This window comes from Tachypleus tridentatus, chromosome 1 (assembly GCF_004210375.1).
Source record: "Tachypleus tridentatus isolate NWPU-2018 chromosome 1, ASM421037v1, whole genome shotgun sequence".
Classification (NCBI taxonomy): Eukaryota; Metazoa; Arthropoda; class Merostomata; order Xiphosura; family Limulidae; genus Tachypleus; species Tachypleus tridentatus.
In genome coordinates, this window is record NC_134825.1 from 164,343,474 (window position 1) to 164,360,174 (window position 16,701).

The following is a 16,701-nucleotide window of genomic DNA, read 5'->3' on the forward strand; positions in this document are numbered from 1 at the left end:
CCTTCAAGAAATGTGTTGAGGAGATGAGAACGACAGGATGAAGCTCGGGCCAATTTCACTAATTTATTAAAGAACAAAGCATCCTGAGATGTCATTTCACTATGATATGTGGATGTAGACGTCAATATGAGGACCAGTGTGTATTCATGCAAACATCACGCTAATAATCAATTGTTTTCCGTACATTTATGAAAACGGGATTTGATCTAACTCCTGATTCTCTCCTGGCATTAGGCTGAATCTCAAGTCCTATTTACTGGGCACCTGCTTCAAACTGCTTTTAAGCTTCTTTGGTGTCTTACCACAATTCTTGAACTATCTAGATCATATGACGTAGTGTGGCTCCCTTCAAGGTGTTAAATTGGATCACTATAACAAAGGTTGAATGACCAAAGATTTGTATTCTATATCACATGACTGATCACCAGAAACAAGCTCTGCATAGCAATAAATGTGATAGATGATTAGCATTATCTTACATAGGTTTAGGTTATTCTTTAGTGGTTTTTCTGTCCTCATAACCATGAAGTTACAAAATAATTTTATCATTACTTGGTATGCTCAATATATATATATATATATACATCAATAAGACCCTGAAAAGTATTTGTAAGTATGGCCTTAAAAGATCTAGTTAAAAAGTGTTCATGTCGTATGCATTTTAATTTGTAAAATGTATTCTTATTGAATATTTAGGATAAAACACATACGTTGTACGTAAATCGTACTTTCTTTTCAAATGGTATTCAGTGGTTTAAAGGTTCATCTATACAAAACGAAGGCATCAGATAGTATCCATTGTGGAAAAAAAAACCATAGCAAGAAATTTGATGTCTAATACAAAGTTGAGAAGTGGCATTTTTAACAGTAGCTCTCACACGATCCCTTCAGATATAATAAAGTAATATGTTTTAGGTCTTGCAGTTTTCGCCCATTCAGAAGTAGGAGTTAATTACATCTATATAGCAGTAGATCAACATGAATGATATCACTGTGTGTAGTTTCACCAATTTAGTTTGTTTTGAATTTCGCGCAAAGCTACATGAGGACTATCTGCGCTAACCGTCCCTAATTTAGCAATGTAAAATTAGAGGGATGAAAGCTAGTCATCATCACCCACCGCCAACTCTTGGGCTACTCTTTTTTCATCGAAGAGTGGGATTAACCGTAACAATATAACGCCACCACGGTTGAAAGGGCTAGCATATTTGGTGTGACGGGGATTCGAACCCGCGACCCTCAGATTACAAGTCACGTGCCTTAACCACATGTCCATGCCGGGCCATTTAGCTCGTATTACTTAAAAATAAATATTTTGGGAAACTACAGAAATGTTCGGACAAAAAAAAAACTGTATAAAATGATTATAAAAAATGGGTAAGTTTAAAGAATTTTAAATAAATTACGAAAGTGTATATATCAATTTCCTGACTATTTTATGGGTTGATAATTACTTGTAAAAAAGCATGCTTAATATATTAGTTTAAACCAACACAAATCTCTTGCGTTAACTAATCTCGCTAGAAGCTATTAGGATAAGTACAGCAATACACCCTTTAATGCGAAGGTTCTAAGCTAATGAAGAAGAGCCATTATCCACTCTCTAACTTACACTCGATCGTATTGTGATGATTTCATTTTTTTTTTGGCCCGGCATGGCCAGGTGGTTAAGGTACTCGACTAGTAATCCGAGGGTCGCAGGTACGAATCCCCGTTACACCATATATGCTCGCCCTTTCAGCCGTGGGGGCATTATAACGGTACGATCAATCCCACTGTTCGTTGGTTAAAGAGCAGCCCAAGAGTTGGTGGTGATGACTAGCTGCCTTCCCTCTAGTCTTACTCTGCTAAATTAGGGACGTAGATACCCTTCGTATAGCTTTGCTCGAAATTCAAACCAGTTTTTCTTTTGTAACAAATTATCAGTTTCGCGAACTAAAAACTCACTATCTAAATATATATATTACTAATTTCGAGTTGGACGTAGAAGTATTTTACTCTAAATGTGGATTGCGTTAATAAGTCTATAAATATACTGTAAACTTAATAAAGCCATTGCAGCTGTGTCTTATCCTTGTACATTGGTTAAAATAGTGACGATTTCCTTAAAAAAGATTACAGCGAAGAAACTCATTTCCCGTTTCATCTTACGTCATTTTTATTATCTTCAAACGGCACAGGCCTCGCGAATTCACAAGTTTTATTGAAACGTATATCATAGCTGACTAACTTCTAGGTGGCATTGTGTCAGATATGTGAGATAGATTGTTTACCGAAGAATGACACCTAGTGGTGATCTTCCTAAACTGAAAGTGGAATTATTTCATTCAGTCGTGTTAGGATAAAGAGTTATTAATATGTAAAATTAGTCAGTTATTTTTTTAAATTTACATTGAGGATTTTTATGATTTTAATTAAAAATAGCTTATAATACTGACAAAAATAACTTGTATTTGTATTTACGGTAAGGCTACTAAGGCCATCTACCACTGTCTCTTATTTTGAAGAACTAACAAAAAGAGAGGCAGCTGGTTAGCAGCTCTCTTAATAAACCCCTCAATTAATAATTCCAAATAAAAGCCCTTTTTTAAATTGGAAAACACAGATTTTTATTATTTAGTTTTTCTTCGTTTTTAGTCTGATTCCAGATCTGGAGACTGTTTTAGGGTATTGTACGAATTCCAGGCCAACTCCTTGGATCTGGAACCAGACTAAAAACGAAGAAAAACTAAATAGTAATAAATTGTTTTCCGATATAAAAAAGCTATACCTGTAATTATTAGTATTCTGTTTACATAAAATTCAGCTTCAAAACATTTATCTTTATTTTGTAGTCAGACGTTTAACAAATCATTATAATATCCTTCTGGGTAACAATGTTTTCAATACACGACGTTTCTGTGTACCGACTGAACTGCAAGAACATTGAGAAGTCAAACTAGAACCCGATGTTATGTTACTGAAATACCCATCACCTGTGATAAATTAAGTACTTGACTGAAACCTATGCAAAATGTTTATTAGTATACGGTAGACAACTCACAACTGTTTACTGATTTGTGACGACTTTTAACAGTGTTTTTAAATGATTTAACCCTTAAGGTATTTGACATGCAGAATTGTAAAGAACAGTCAGTTTTAACGGCCCGGCATAGCCAGGTGGTTAATGCTCTCGATTCGTACTTTGAGGGTCGGGGTTCGAATCCCCGTCACACCAAACATTCTCGCCCTTTCGGCAGTGAGGGTATTATAATGTGACGGTCAATCCCACTATTCGTTGGTAAAAGAGTAGTCCAATAGAAAATTTAAAGCACTTTTATTTTTAAGTAAACAAAAGTATTCGTGAGTTCTAACCCCTTACGAAACATAAGCAAACAAAAGTATTCGTGAGTTCTAACCCCTTACGAAACATAAGTAAACAAAAGTATTCGTGAGTTCTAACCCCTTACGAAACACATGCACACGCTTTACCAATGTCCCTCATCCTCAGTGCTTCAACTGTACGCTTAAAGATGTGAAAAAGTGAAAATTCAGAGTTCGATCTCCAAGGTTGGCGTAGCGTAAATAGCCCATATTTTAATTGAGTAAAGGAGAATCCAACTTGTACTTAAAGGCCATGTTAAACATTTGAACTAATTTTGTCTTTTACAAAGAAGTAGATTTTTTTTTCCCCTATATTCTCAGCTCATCTCTAGTAGTTTATTTTAAATAGGGTTTTAAAATACTCACCCGACTTGTAGCACAGTGCTGAAAAGTGCACACAGTTCGACTCTTTGGTTCTGACATCAAATGTGTTTTCTCGGCATTTCTACGAATTTTATAATTCTGTTACCACGAGTATAACCATCATAATTTACGACAGAAACTGGGTTTCGATAGCTGTGCTGGGAAGAGAGCCCGATGTGTAGCTTTGTATCATAATGTATCATCATTCGAATGACGACACCCATTAAGTGCATTTAAACTGTCGTGTACAACTGTGCTGAGTGTCTGATGATGTCGCTTTAAGAGTAACAAAACGTTGTCTTTTGAATTTTCAAATTTAGTAAAATTAAAAAATATGCAGTACATAGTCATATGAAAAGAAAAAAAATCGTTATATTTCGTGGTGTAAATACAAGTTACTCAATACGATCAACTAATCTAAGGTTACACACATACACATAACTTGTGTTATTATGTTTTCATGCTTACAATCATTGATGTCGAAATTTTATCCAATTTTTATTTTTTTTATTTTGTTATAACGATAAATACTGTTCTAAGACTGACCTTACACTTAGGTCGTATGTTAGTTATCTAAAAACCACAAACAGCCCAAAAAATAAATGGTTACACAAACAAAGTAGGCCCGGCATGGCCAAGCGTGTTGAGGAGTTCGACTCGTAATCCGAGGGTCGCGGGTTCGAATCCCCGTCACACCAAACATGCTCGCCCTTTCGGCCGTGGGGGCGTTATAATGTGACGGTCAATCCCCCTATTCGTTGGTAAAAGAGTAGTCCAAAAGATGGCGGTGGGTGGTGATGACTAGCTGCCTTCCCTCTAGTCTTACACTGCTAAATTAGGGACGGCTAGCGGAGATAGCTCTCGAGTAGCTTTGCGCGAAATTAAAAAAAACAACAACACGAAAAACAAACAAAGAAAAATGTATCACATAACACAAAATATTTCCAGTAGGATTAACTATTGAATAATTTGTATTAAGTGGTTCATTTCCACTAATTATATCCTAATAATGTACTTTATTTTAACAGGTTTGTTGTTCAGCGCAAAGTCACAATTAGCTATCTGCGCGGTGTCCTTTACAGGCATTTAAACCCGAGTTTTAGTATCAGTAGTCCAAAACTTGTCCCTGAGCCAATGAGGTGGGAGCAATACTTACTGTTAACATTTAGGTGCATACCTAGCACGTGTCAGTGTGCAAATCGTATATTTAAAATGAAAGGTAGATTTTAGCAAGTGAGTTCAGGTGGATGGTATATGTGTGTTTTCTTATGGCAAAGCCACAACAAAGCAGTGTCTCGCATATATATAGATATATATACATAGAGCATTGGAACAATATAATAAAGTTGAGTGTAAATCAGTGGAAGTAAAACTTTTGCTAATTATTCGATTTACAAGCGTTTACACCACTACAATTTTGTATGTACAAACTGGATAAAACTTGATATTTGAATTTACCTTGAAGATGGCTTGTTGACGTAACATACACTACTTTTCCCACAATTTGATGTGAGTTACCAGCCTCCTCTAGTAATTTTACATCGCTTATCGACTTCACTTTAATATGCGCACGCGATGAACGTCGCAGGGGACAAGTTATGACGTCAGACAGTGGCGCCAGAGGCGGAGTAGTTCCACGAAGGTTAAGCAGGCAACACGTGATAGTTTTGCTGGTTCCTTTTAATTTTTGATGAACCATTTCGTTTCAGTTTTGATTGACCGGTCACGCAATCGCGCGAATTTCTTATAATTTCCCAATATGCAAGTTCCCAGTTGTGGTTGTACATATCCCACTTTTATGAACAAAAATTTTAAAAGGGGAGACTCGAAGGAATATTGGTAAGCTCGTGTACGAACTATTCAACAATATACAATATTGTAGCGATCACTATGTGGTAAAGGTAAAAGCTATGTATTAGCTGATGAACATTCGTATCTTCAAATTCGTTAGCAAATAAAATGAATGCGAACATTTGGAATAAAGCTGCAAATAATACTAATGCAAACAAATGAATGAAAACAAAGAATATTATTTATTAAATGTCAACCACACCATATCTGTTGCATCCAGTGCCGTCTCACGCCAAAATTAAAATATACATTTAAGTTTATAAATGCAAAAGTGAAACAATGCTGTTGAATTTATAGGTGACGCCACGTGAATGTTTTGTATTTCAACTATATTTTTAAGTGTTGGTTACATCAAAATAAATGCAGTTGAATTCACACGAACATTTTAAACAATTAAAATGTTGTACTTTATACATTACGACATTACCTGCATTAAAACAAATACTATATTTTTGTACAAACTTTCAGGTATTTAATTATTTTAGTTACTTTGTAATTAACAGAAAAGGAACGTATTAGAAATATAATTTATATAATTAATTTTTTTTAAGCAATACCAGAAGAAGACAAGATGTGATAAGGAAACTTTTATGGATATCATTTATTATTACGTACGGTTGTAGAACTTAATAGTACGGATCATGATGAAACAAAATGTCGTCCATTAAAATCGCACATTTAAAACCACCTTTAAAACGTCTGAATATTAATAATACCTATTTAACAATATTGGCTAAGGAAAACTAAAGCTTATTGTACTTAAAGACATTTCCCCTCGGTGGACTCAGCAGATTGCCCAATGTGGCTTTGCTGTAAGAAAAACACAAACATACTTGTTTATGGAGTAAACCAATGTGGCTTTGCTGTAAGAAAAACACAAACATACTTGTTTATGGAGTAAACCAATGTGGCTTTGCTGTAAGAAAAACACAAACATACTTGTTTCTGGAGTAAACCAATGTGGCTTTGCTGTAAGAAAAACACAAACATACTTGTTTGTGGAGTAAACCAATGTGGCTTTGCTGTAAGAAAAACACAAACATACTTGTTTGTGGAGTAAACCAATGTGGCTTTGCTGTAAGAAAAACACAAACATACTTGTTTATGGAGTAAACCAATGTGGCTTTGCTGTAAGAAAAACACAAACATACTTGTTTATGGAGTAAACCAATGTGGCTTTGCTGTAAGAAAAACACAAACATACTTGTTTATGGAGTAAACCAATGTGGCTTTGTTGTAAGAAAACACAAACATACTTGTTTATGGAGTAAACCAATGTGGCTTTACTGTAAGAAAAACACAAACATACTTGTTTATGGAGTAAACCAATGTGGCTTTGCTGTAAGAAAAACACAAACATACTTGTTTATGGAGTAAACCAATGTGGCTTTGCTGTAAGAAAAACACAAACATACTTGTTTATGGAATAAACCAATGTGGCTTTGCTGTAAGAAAAACACAAACATACTTGTTTATGGAGTAAACCAATGTGGCTTTGCTGTAAGAAAAACACAAACATACTTGTTTATGGAGTAAACCAATGTGGCTTTGCTGTAAGAAAAGCACAAACATACTTGTTTATGGAGTAAACCCATGTGGCTTTGCTGTAAGAAAACACAAACATACTTGTTTCTGGAGTAAACCAATGTGGCTTTGCTGTAAGAAAAACACAAACATACTTGTTTATGGAGTAAACCAATGTGGCTTTGCTGTAAGAAAACACAAACATAATTGTTTATGGAGTAAACCAATGTGGCTTTGCTGTAAGAAAACACAAACATACTTGTTTATGGAGTAAACCAATGTGGCTTTGCTGTAAGAAAAACACAAACATACTTGTTTATGGAGTAAACCAATGTGGTTTTGTTGTAAGAAAACACAAACATACTTGTTTATGGAGTAAACCAATGTGGCTTTGCTGTAAGAAAACACAAACATACTTGTTTATGGAGTAAACCAATGTGGTTTTGTTGTAAGAAAACACAAACATACTTGTTTATGGAGTAAACCAATGTGGCTTTGTTGTAAGAAAAACACAAACATACTTGTTTGTGGAGTAAACCAATGGCTTTGTTGTAAGAAAACACAAACATACTTGTTTATGGAGTAAACCAATGTGGCTTTGCTGTAAGAAAAACACAAACATACTTGTTTATGGAGTAAACCAATGTGGCTTTGCTGTAAGAAAAACACAAACATACTTGTTTATGGAGTAAACCAATGTGGCTTTACTGTAAGAAAAACACAAACATACTTGTTTATGGAGTAAACCAATGTGGCTTTGCTGTAAGAAAACACAAACATACTTGTTTATGGAATAAACCAATGTGGCTTTGCTGTAAGAAAAACACAAACATACTTGTTTATGGAGTAAACCAATGTGGCTTTGTTGTAAGAAAACACAAACATACTTGTTTATGGAGTAAACCAATGTGGTTTTGTTGTAAGAAAACACAAACATACTTGTTTATGGAGTAAACCAATGTGGCTTTGTTGTAAGAAAAACACAAACATACTTGTTTATGGAGTAAACCAATGTGGCTTTGTTGTAAGAAAAACACAAACATACTTGTTTATGGAGTAAACCAATGTGGTTTTGCTGTAAGAAAAACACAAACATACTTGTTTATGGAGTAAACCAATGTGGCTTTGCTGTAAGAAAACACAAACATACTTGTTTATGGAGTAAACCAATGTGGCTTTGCTGTAAGAAAACACAAACATACTTTTTTCTGAGTAAACCAATGTGGCTTTGCTGTAAGAAAAACACAAACATACTTGTTTATGGAGTAAACCAATGTGGCTTTGCTGTAAGAAAAACACAAACATACTTGTTTATGGAGTAAACCAATGTGGCTTTGTTGTAAGAAAAACACAAACATAATTGTTTATGGAGTAAACCAATGTGGCTTTTGTTGTAAGAAAAACACAAACATACTTGTTTATGGAGTAAACCAATGTGGTTTTATTGCTGTAAGAAAAACACAAACATACTTGTTTATGGAATAAACCAATGTGGTTTTGTTGTAAGAAAACACAAACATACTTGTTTATGGAGTAAACCAATGTGGCTTTGTTGTAAGAAAACACAAACATACTTGTTTATGGAGTAAACCAATGTGGCTTTGTTGTAAGAAAAACACAAACATACTTGTTTATGGAGTAAACCAATGTGGCTTTGTTGTAAGAAAAACACAAACATACTTGTTTATGGAGTAAACCAATGTGGCTTTGCTGTAAGAAAAACACAAACATACTTGTTTATGGAGTAAACCAATGTGGCTTTGCTGTAAGAAAAACACAAACATACTTGTTTATGGAGTAAACCAATGTGGCTTTGCTGTAAGAAAAACACAAACATACTTTTTTCTGGAGTAAACCAATGTGGCTTTGCTGTAAGAAAAACACAAACATACTTGTTTATGGAGTAAACCAATGTGGCTTTGCTGTAAGAAAACACAAACATACTTGTTTATGGAGTAAACCAATGTGGCTTTGTTGTAAGAAAACACAAACATAATTGTTTATGGAGTAAACCAATGTGGCTTTGCTGTAAGAAAAACACAAACATACTTGTTTATGGAGTAAACCAATGTGGCTTTGCTGTAAGAAAAACACAAACATAATTGTTTATGGAGTAAACCAATGTGGCTTTGCTGTAAGAAAAACACAAACATACTTGTTTATGTAGTAAACCAATGTGGTTTTGTTGTAAGAAAAACACAAACATACTTGTTTATGAAGTAAACCAATGTGGCTTTGCTGTAAGAAAAACACAAACATACTTGTTTATGAAGTAAACCAATGTGGTTTGTTGTAAGAAAACACAAACATACTTGTTTATGGAGTAAACCAATGTGGCTTTGCTGTAAGAAAAACACAAACATACTTGTTTATGGAGTAAACCAATGTGGCTTTGCTGTAAGAAAAACACAAACATACTTGTTTATGGAGTAAACCAATGTGGCTTTGCTGTAAGAAAAACACAAACATACTTGTTTATGGAGTAAACCAATGTGGCTTTGCTGTAAGAAAAAAACAAACATACTTGTTTATGAAGTAAACCAATGTGGCTTTGCTGTAAGAAAAACACAAACATACTTGTTTATGAAGTAAACCAATGTGGCTTTGCTGTAAGAAAAACACAAACATACTTGTTTATGGAGTAAACCAATGTGGCTTTGCTGTAAGAAAAACACAAACATACTTGTTTATGGAGTAAACCAATGTGGTTTTGCTGTAAGAAAACACAAACATACTTGTTTATGGAGTAAACCAATGTGGCTTTGTTGTAAGAAAAACACAAACATACTTGTTTATGAAGTAAACCAATGTGGCTTTGTTGTAAGAAAAACACAAACATACTTGTTTATGGAGTAAACCAATGTGGCTTTGCTGTAAGAAAAACACAAACATACTTGTTTATGGAGTAAACCAATGTGGCTTTGCTGTAAGAAAAACACGAACATACTTGTTTATGGAGTAAACCAAAACTATTTCAACGAATTTTCATATGGGTGAGTAAGTTACTTTTCCAGACAAGTTTACAGAAATAATAACAAACCTTATTGCCCTAACTCTTCTATTTGGGGTCCCAGTGATTCTTTTATTGTATAGAAAATAATATATATATATTTAACAAACGATGCGTTGCTTTTGGATAGTTAATTAGATTTGAGGGTTGGTTGGCAGAGGTTATACAAATTAAAGCGGGTTTACGCGCGCCCCAAGTTTGGCATTGCTGGCACATAGCAACATAGCTAATAAAAAATAAACAAACAACTGTAATATTTTTATATTGAAATTCGTACGAAACTATATTCTCTTGACTTATTGGTTTGAAATAATCTAAATTGAAATAAACGGAATCAGGACCGCGAAATAAATATCTTGGATTCTAATCTGTCATATACAAGTTCAAAGGGTTGTGTTCTACTTAGGAGAAGAATACAGCATTGGGACAAAACAAATGATCTCCATTACGAAGAGTATAAAATCTTTCGCAACATTTAGATGGCAGTACACAAAACATGGTGCAAAAGAAGATGTTTCGTACGTGATGGAAGTAGACATCCAAAATGGCGCTTGCAACATTCTTTGATGTGATGAGATATACCATTTAGATTAAAAACGCATATTATGCTCTGTGATTCTTGCTACACTATTTATCTGTTTTGTGCTGTGACGATGCAATCCCTATTTAAAGAACGTAGTTTCAGAAATATAGACATTTAGTGAATAACTACAAGCGAAACAAGACTCGTGGTGGTTGTGGTTAAGTCTTGTTGTATTTGTTTATTTATTTTTCGCATCCGAAGTTTGTGTCAACGTGAATGCTATAACTATGTGAATAGAAACATGATGTATAAGAAAATTAAAACGTTCAAGAACCCATGGTTTATGTCCGTGTTTACAATGTACCAATAATTTAGCTTTGAGAACCAAATGAGAATCGTACCATTTTATTAATAATATTCATGAAAAGTAACAAATAACTGTAGAGGTGCTTACTTCAACCCCAGTTTCCCTTACCAGTTTCTGTATGTCATTACGTGTTAAACGAGGGTTTCTACTAACTTCTCTGAGAACCTTCCTCTTGGTTCTCTCTGGAATTTTGGTGGGGCGTCCGGAACGAGGGAGGTTAGCAGTTGATCCTGTAAGCTTAGACTTGGCAATTATGCTTTGAACAGTAGATTTCAGCACATTAACTTGTGCAGCAATACCGGAAAGAGACACACGAGACTTGTATTTTACAATAATTCAGTTTTTTAAATCACTGGACAGTTGTTTCCTGTTCGCTATGATGACCAAGCAGATAATGACGGAGACGGAGCTAAATTGCTGGAAGTAAATTTTTTGTTGGCTAAATTCCAATACTTATGAACCCAGTGTCTAGTTCTGGAATTGTATAATGTTGTTTATTCGCCAAACTGAACAAAATTTTTACAGGAATAACAGTTTTTTCACACGTTCTGAACTGTACGAACATTTTCTGGCCCCCCTATGTTTGGTTATTTGTTTATAAACATTTTATTTGTCGTTTAATTTACATAAAAATTTATGTAAATGTGTGTTAGTATAATATTTGTATATTGTACATCTATTAGCCTAATCGTGATACTTTTTAAGTTGTAAGCAAAATACCACTCGGGACGCAGGGGTACGAACACTTTCTGTCGTAACTGAATAATCTAAGGATCTCGGGTTCGAATCCCCGTCACACAAAATATGCTCGTCCCCTCAGCCCTGGGGGCATTATAAAGTGACGCTCTAGCCTCATATTCGTCGATGGAGGAGTAGCCCAAGAGTTAGCGGTGGTTTGTGATGACCAGCTAACCTCCATCTAGATTTTCACTGCTAAATTAAGGACGATTAACGCATAATGTCGTCGTGTAGCTTTGCGTGAAATTGAAAACAGCAACAGAAGCATAATTAGTTAACACCTAAAAATACTTTCTTTGAATTGATTAGGAATTAATTATAGGTAAATTTCATTTCTTAAACCAAAATAATAATATCTCAATTATTGAAATGTTAAAAGCAACACTGTAAAATAAGTTATTTCTAAATTTTAGTCTATAGACTAATACAGATTTTGAGTAATTTTTTCCTTAAACTATCGTGAAATATTTAAATATTTTACTACTGTTCTTTGATTGGTTTGTTTTTAATTTCGCGCAAAGCTTCACGATGGCTATCTGCGCTAGCCATCCCTCATTTAGCACTGTAAGACTAGAGAGAAGGCAGCTAGTCATCAACACCCACCCTCGGATTACGAGTCAAGTGTCTTGACCTCTTGGCCATGCCGGGCCCTGTTCTTTGAAGTTTAGCCATTTATTTTCTCTGGAAGATCCAATTTAATGTCCATTTTCAATACAAAGTGTTTTTGTAATCGATACTTGAACGTTGCACCTAGATATATAGATAAGAAGATATATTTAGTGTTTTAGCGAAGCCATATCTATATTCCAGAGCTGACATTTCTTCGTTTCACTTTGAACAATGACTTAGATAACCACGAAGTTCGAAATGTGTCTTTGCTCTGCAACTGAAATTACGAAACTTCTTTGTTAAGTACTCGAGGAGTTCGAAACTAGCGAAACTTAGTGGCACAGCGGCATGTCTGCAAACTCACAACAGTAGAAACCGAGTTTCGATAGTCGTGGTGGGCAAAGCACAGATAGTCCATTGTATAGCTTTGCGCTTAACGTCAAACCAAGAAACATACAAGTTCGCAATTAAACTTACGCAATCTATTAGCTACGTCACTGGAGTTCTAAAATTACGAAGCCTGAAGATCTATAATTATTAACAGAGAGGGAGTGAATAACTCAGGTGGTCAGGGCGCTCGATTCGCAATTTGAGGGTGTGCGGGTTAGTATCCTCGTCGCACCAAATATGCTCACCTCTTTTAGCCATGGAGGCGTTACAATGTAACGATCAATACTACTGTTCGTTGCGCAAGTTATTGTTGAGCCGTCTGATAATTATCTTGCAGAATCCTTAAAAAAAAAAGGTTTATATTAAATACAGATGGATAGAATTAGTTCAATAAGCCTTCACTGTCACCCTTTGTCGAGGAACCCTCTACTAAGTGTTCACACACAGCCATCAAAATATTTGGATTAAATATTCGTATTGTACATAACCCGAGGGTTACACTAAAAAAAAATCTTCCTCATTCGACCTTCAACGACAGAAATTATTGTAAAAAACAAAACCTTCTTGCTATAAACATAGGACCAAATGACCCCTTTACTTGTTAAAATGTAACATATATGTATCCAGTGTGGTGGTGAATACATTGATGAAAGTTGTCGTTCAGTACGCGAGTGTCACATTCGTGCCACTGTAAATCTTGGTTTGGTAACGCTGTTTGTTATTAGACACAAAGCTACACAAAGGGCTATCTCTGATCTGCCCACCAAGGGTATCGAAACCCGATTTGTAGCAGTACAAGCCCGAAGACGTACCGCTGTGCCACTGAGGGACATTTTGGTTTGAAAGAAGCCACGGCTGAACGCTTAATAATGGAACATGGTAGAGTAGATAAAACAACATTTAACATCAAACTTTCAGCAAAATGGGCCCGGCATGACCGGGTGGTTAAGACACTAGACTCGTAATCCGAGGATCGCGGGTTCGAATCCCAGTCACACCAAACATGTTCGCCCTTTCAGCCGTGGGGACATTATAATGTGACGATCAATCCAACTTTTCGTTGGTAAAAGAGTAGTCCAAGAGATGGCGGTGGGTGGTGATGACTTGCTGCCTTCCCTCTAATCTTACACTGCTAAATTAGGGACGGCTAGCGTAGAGAGCCCTTGTGCAGCTTTGCGCGAAATTCAAAATAAAGCAAGCTTAGCAAAATGTAATAGTTTTATTAGTTATACATTTACCGAGTGTCTCCTGATTCAATCTTACAAACGTAAGACAAAAAGAAATACTTCTTGGCCTTCGTAATTAACTGTCTTTTCTATTTTTTTATCTTCGTTGTTTTTGTTCGATAGCTTGTGATTTTCAGTCAGATTTGTCGTAGCCTGTCTTAACGTGTCATATGATAATTGTTAAATCACTGTTTAATTATTGTACGTGTTCTTCTCGGTGACGCTTAAGAAAGGCGTAATCCGAAACGTCGGGTTTAGAATTGTGTTTGTTCGTTTGTAGTTAAGCCCATAGGAACAAAATGGGGCATCCAGTATTGTGCCCAAACAAGGGTAGCTACACTTACCGCTGTGATATTTGAGAGTTTTTTTTATGTTCTTGGAATATAATTATTTTTGCACATACGGTTTGAAATCCTTCATTCTGTTACGCAATGTGTAAAAACAGATTCGAGTTTCGCATTTGTCATAAATCACTCTACTAATACATTAAACTAAGTTTGATTAAAATATTTTTCACCATATCACTATTAAACCGTAGCTACAAGTGAATATGACACTCAAAGTAACTTGGGTTACAACAGTTTAAATTCCTCTGTCAGCGTTGTACTGACGTTTGTGGAATACGAAATAACAGAATGTGAATTGGATTATTTATATATTTATTTATCAAGGATAGTATTAATGGGTTTAAATAAACACATTTAAGATTTTCTGTTAACTTGACACCTACTGCTTCGAATTTCATATCGTCCAGTAATTAATCACGTATGAAGACAAATACAGCGAAGAGACAACATCTAATGAGCATGCTTGTTTAAACCGGAATAACAGCGCTTCAGAAATTACGCATCTTTGGTATCAAATTATGTTTATGCCCACAAAACACATACGTCATGGCGTGAAACGGGGATCTACTCGGAGAAATAAGATATGTAAGTCTCCTGCAGATTCGAATATATGTGTAAGCCTTCTTAACTCCATATATATATATCACACGCACATACGTATGTGTGTGTAAATGTATCGTGTATAGGCTGACTTCATTAAGCACGATTGTCAGGCTATGTGTGCACACTAATTAGTCCATGTAATACGTAATTACGTGTTATTGATAACTGAATCTTTAAGTAGGTACTTTTCTAAATAAACATTCACGTTTTTGCCCAGCTCCTGATTAAAGCTTACCACATTGGTACATGTATGTATGCATATATATATGATTTTTCAAAGTAATAACATTAAAAACATTGTTTTGGTTACTGTATCGTTCTAATATCTTACTAGTTGATTTGTGGTCTTGTGTTCCTGACTTTCCAAACTCGAAATAGTGCATCAAGTGAACAAACTTAAAAACTAAAGTAACGTCATATATAAACTTGGATTAAAACGTTCACAAAAATACAAATACACAATGTTCAGAAACCCTTATTCTATCATACGTATATATATGTATAATACAAAACAGTAAGAAACCACGTACCTTAATTACACATAGTTAGATATTACTGTTAAGCTGGTGTGGGAATGTCTGTATGGCTCGTGACTTCTTTACTGTGTGGGATATCTAAATACATACGCCCTCTCTCGGTCATACTTGAAGTAGCATTTGATTAACAGTCAAACAAATTAATAAAAGCAACGATCGTATTAACATTTAAAACATCTCCCGTTCAAGCAAGTCTGAAGGCTTATAAAGCTAAAAATCAGGTTTCGACACCAGTGGTAAGCACAGCACATATAGCTCATTGTACAACTCGGTGCTTAAAGAGAAACTCAAATACTGAAATACGGTCATATTGTAACACACGGTTTCTATAATATAGATAAAACACTGTTATTTCTCATTCTAAATGCTCATTTTAAGTTATTTCTTTGTTGTTCTATTACTTGAGAATATGATTAATGTTATTTATTATTTCTATTTTACCTATGAAAATCAATATTTTTTACCTATGAAAATCAATACTTTTGATCTCAAATTGGTAAATGTTGTTCATTGACTTTACATTACCACGTGGAATGCAGCGACAAGTCATTTTTTTCAGTTAGATATCAACTTATTTTAACTGATAATAATAATAAATCATTTTACAACAGCAAAAATGTCGATAGTAAGTTAATTAACAACGATTTGTGAGCATACTGAAAGTTATTTCGTGAGAATAAAGCACTACATGTTTGAAATGAATGAGACGGACCAGTTTTCTGCAGAAGTATATAATATGTTCTCTACTCGAAATAATTTCAATTTCGACTATGAATTGTTATTGGTCAATTTATTACTGTATTAGTGTAATGTGCTTCCGTATGCAACAGAAAGTTTAGTTTCTTTTGAAGTTCGCGCAAAGCTACACAAGGGCTATTTGGGCTAGTAGTCCCTAATTTGGCATTGGAAGACTAAAGGGAAGGAAGCTAGTCATCACCTCTGTCAAATTATAACCCTCCCCACTACTGAAAGGGCAAACATGTTTGATGGATTGAGGATTTGAATTCTCGACCTGCAGATTGCGAGTGCCCTCTAGCCACCCGGTCACGTACAAGAGAATTTTCATCGTTGCAAATTGCGAGCGCCCTCTAACCACCCGGTCACGTACAAGAGAATTTTCATCGTCTTTAAAGTTCTATAATCACAGATTAGATAATAAAAATCAAAATGTTAAAGTGATATTCTATTAGAAATGTGTATTTGAGATTGTTTGTTATACAGGATGTGTATTATTATTTATGAATGTTTCAG

At 34.9% G+C, this 16,701-nt stretch overlaps 1 protein-coding gene across 1 annotated transcript in view; it reads right to left on the minus strand.

The window, feature by feature from the left end:
• Nucleotides 1-15,534, minus strand: part of LOC143229670 (uncharacterized) — a 208,038-nt gene extending 192,504 nt beyond the window's left edge. The window contains exon 1 of the mRNA XM_076462344.1: nt 15,445-15,534. The gene's annotated coding sequence lies outside the window, so the exon portion shown is untranslated. The remainder of the gene's footprint in view (nt 1-15,444) is intronic.
• Nucleotides 15,535-16,701: the final 1,167 nt, after the last annotated feature.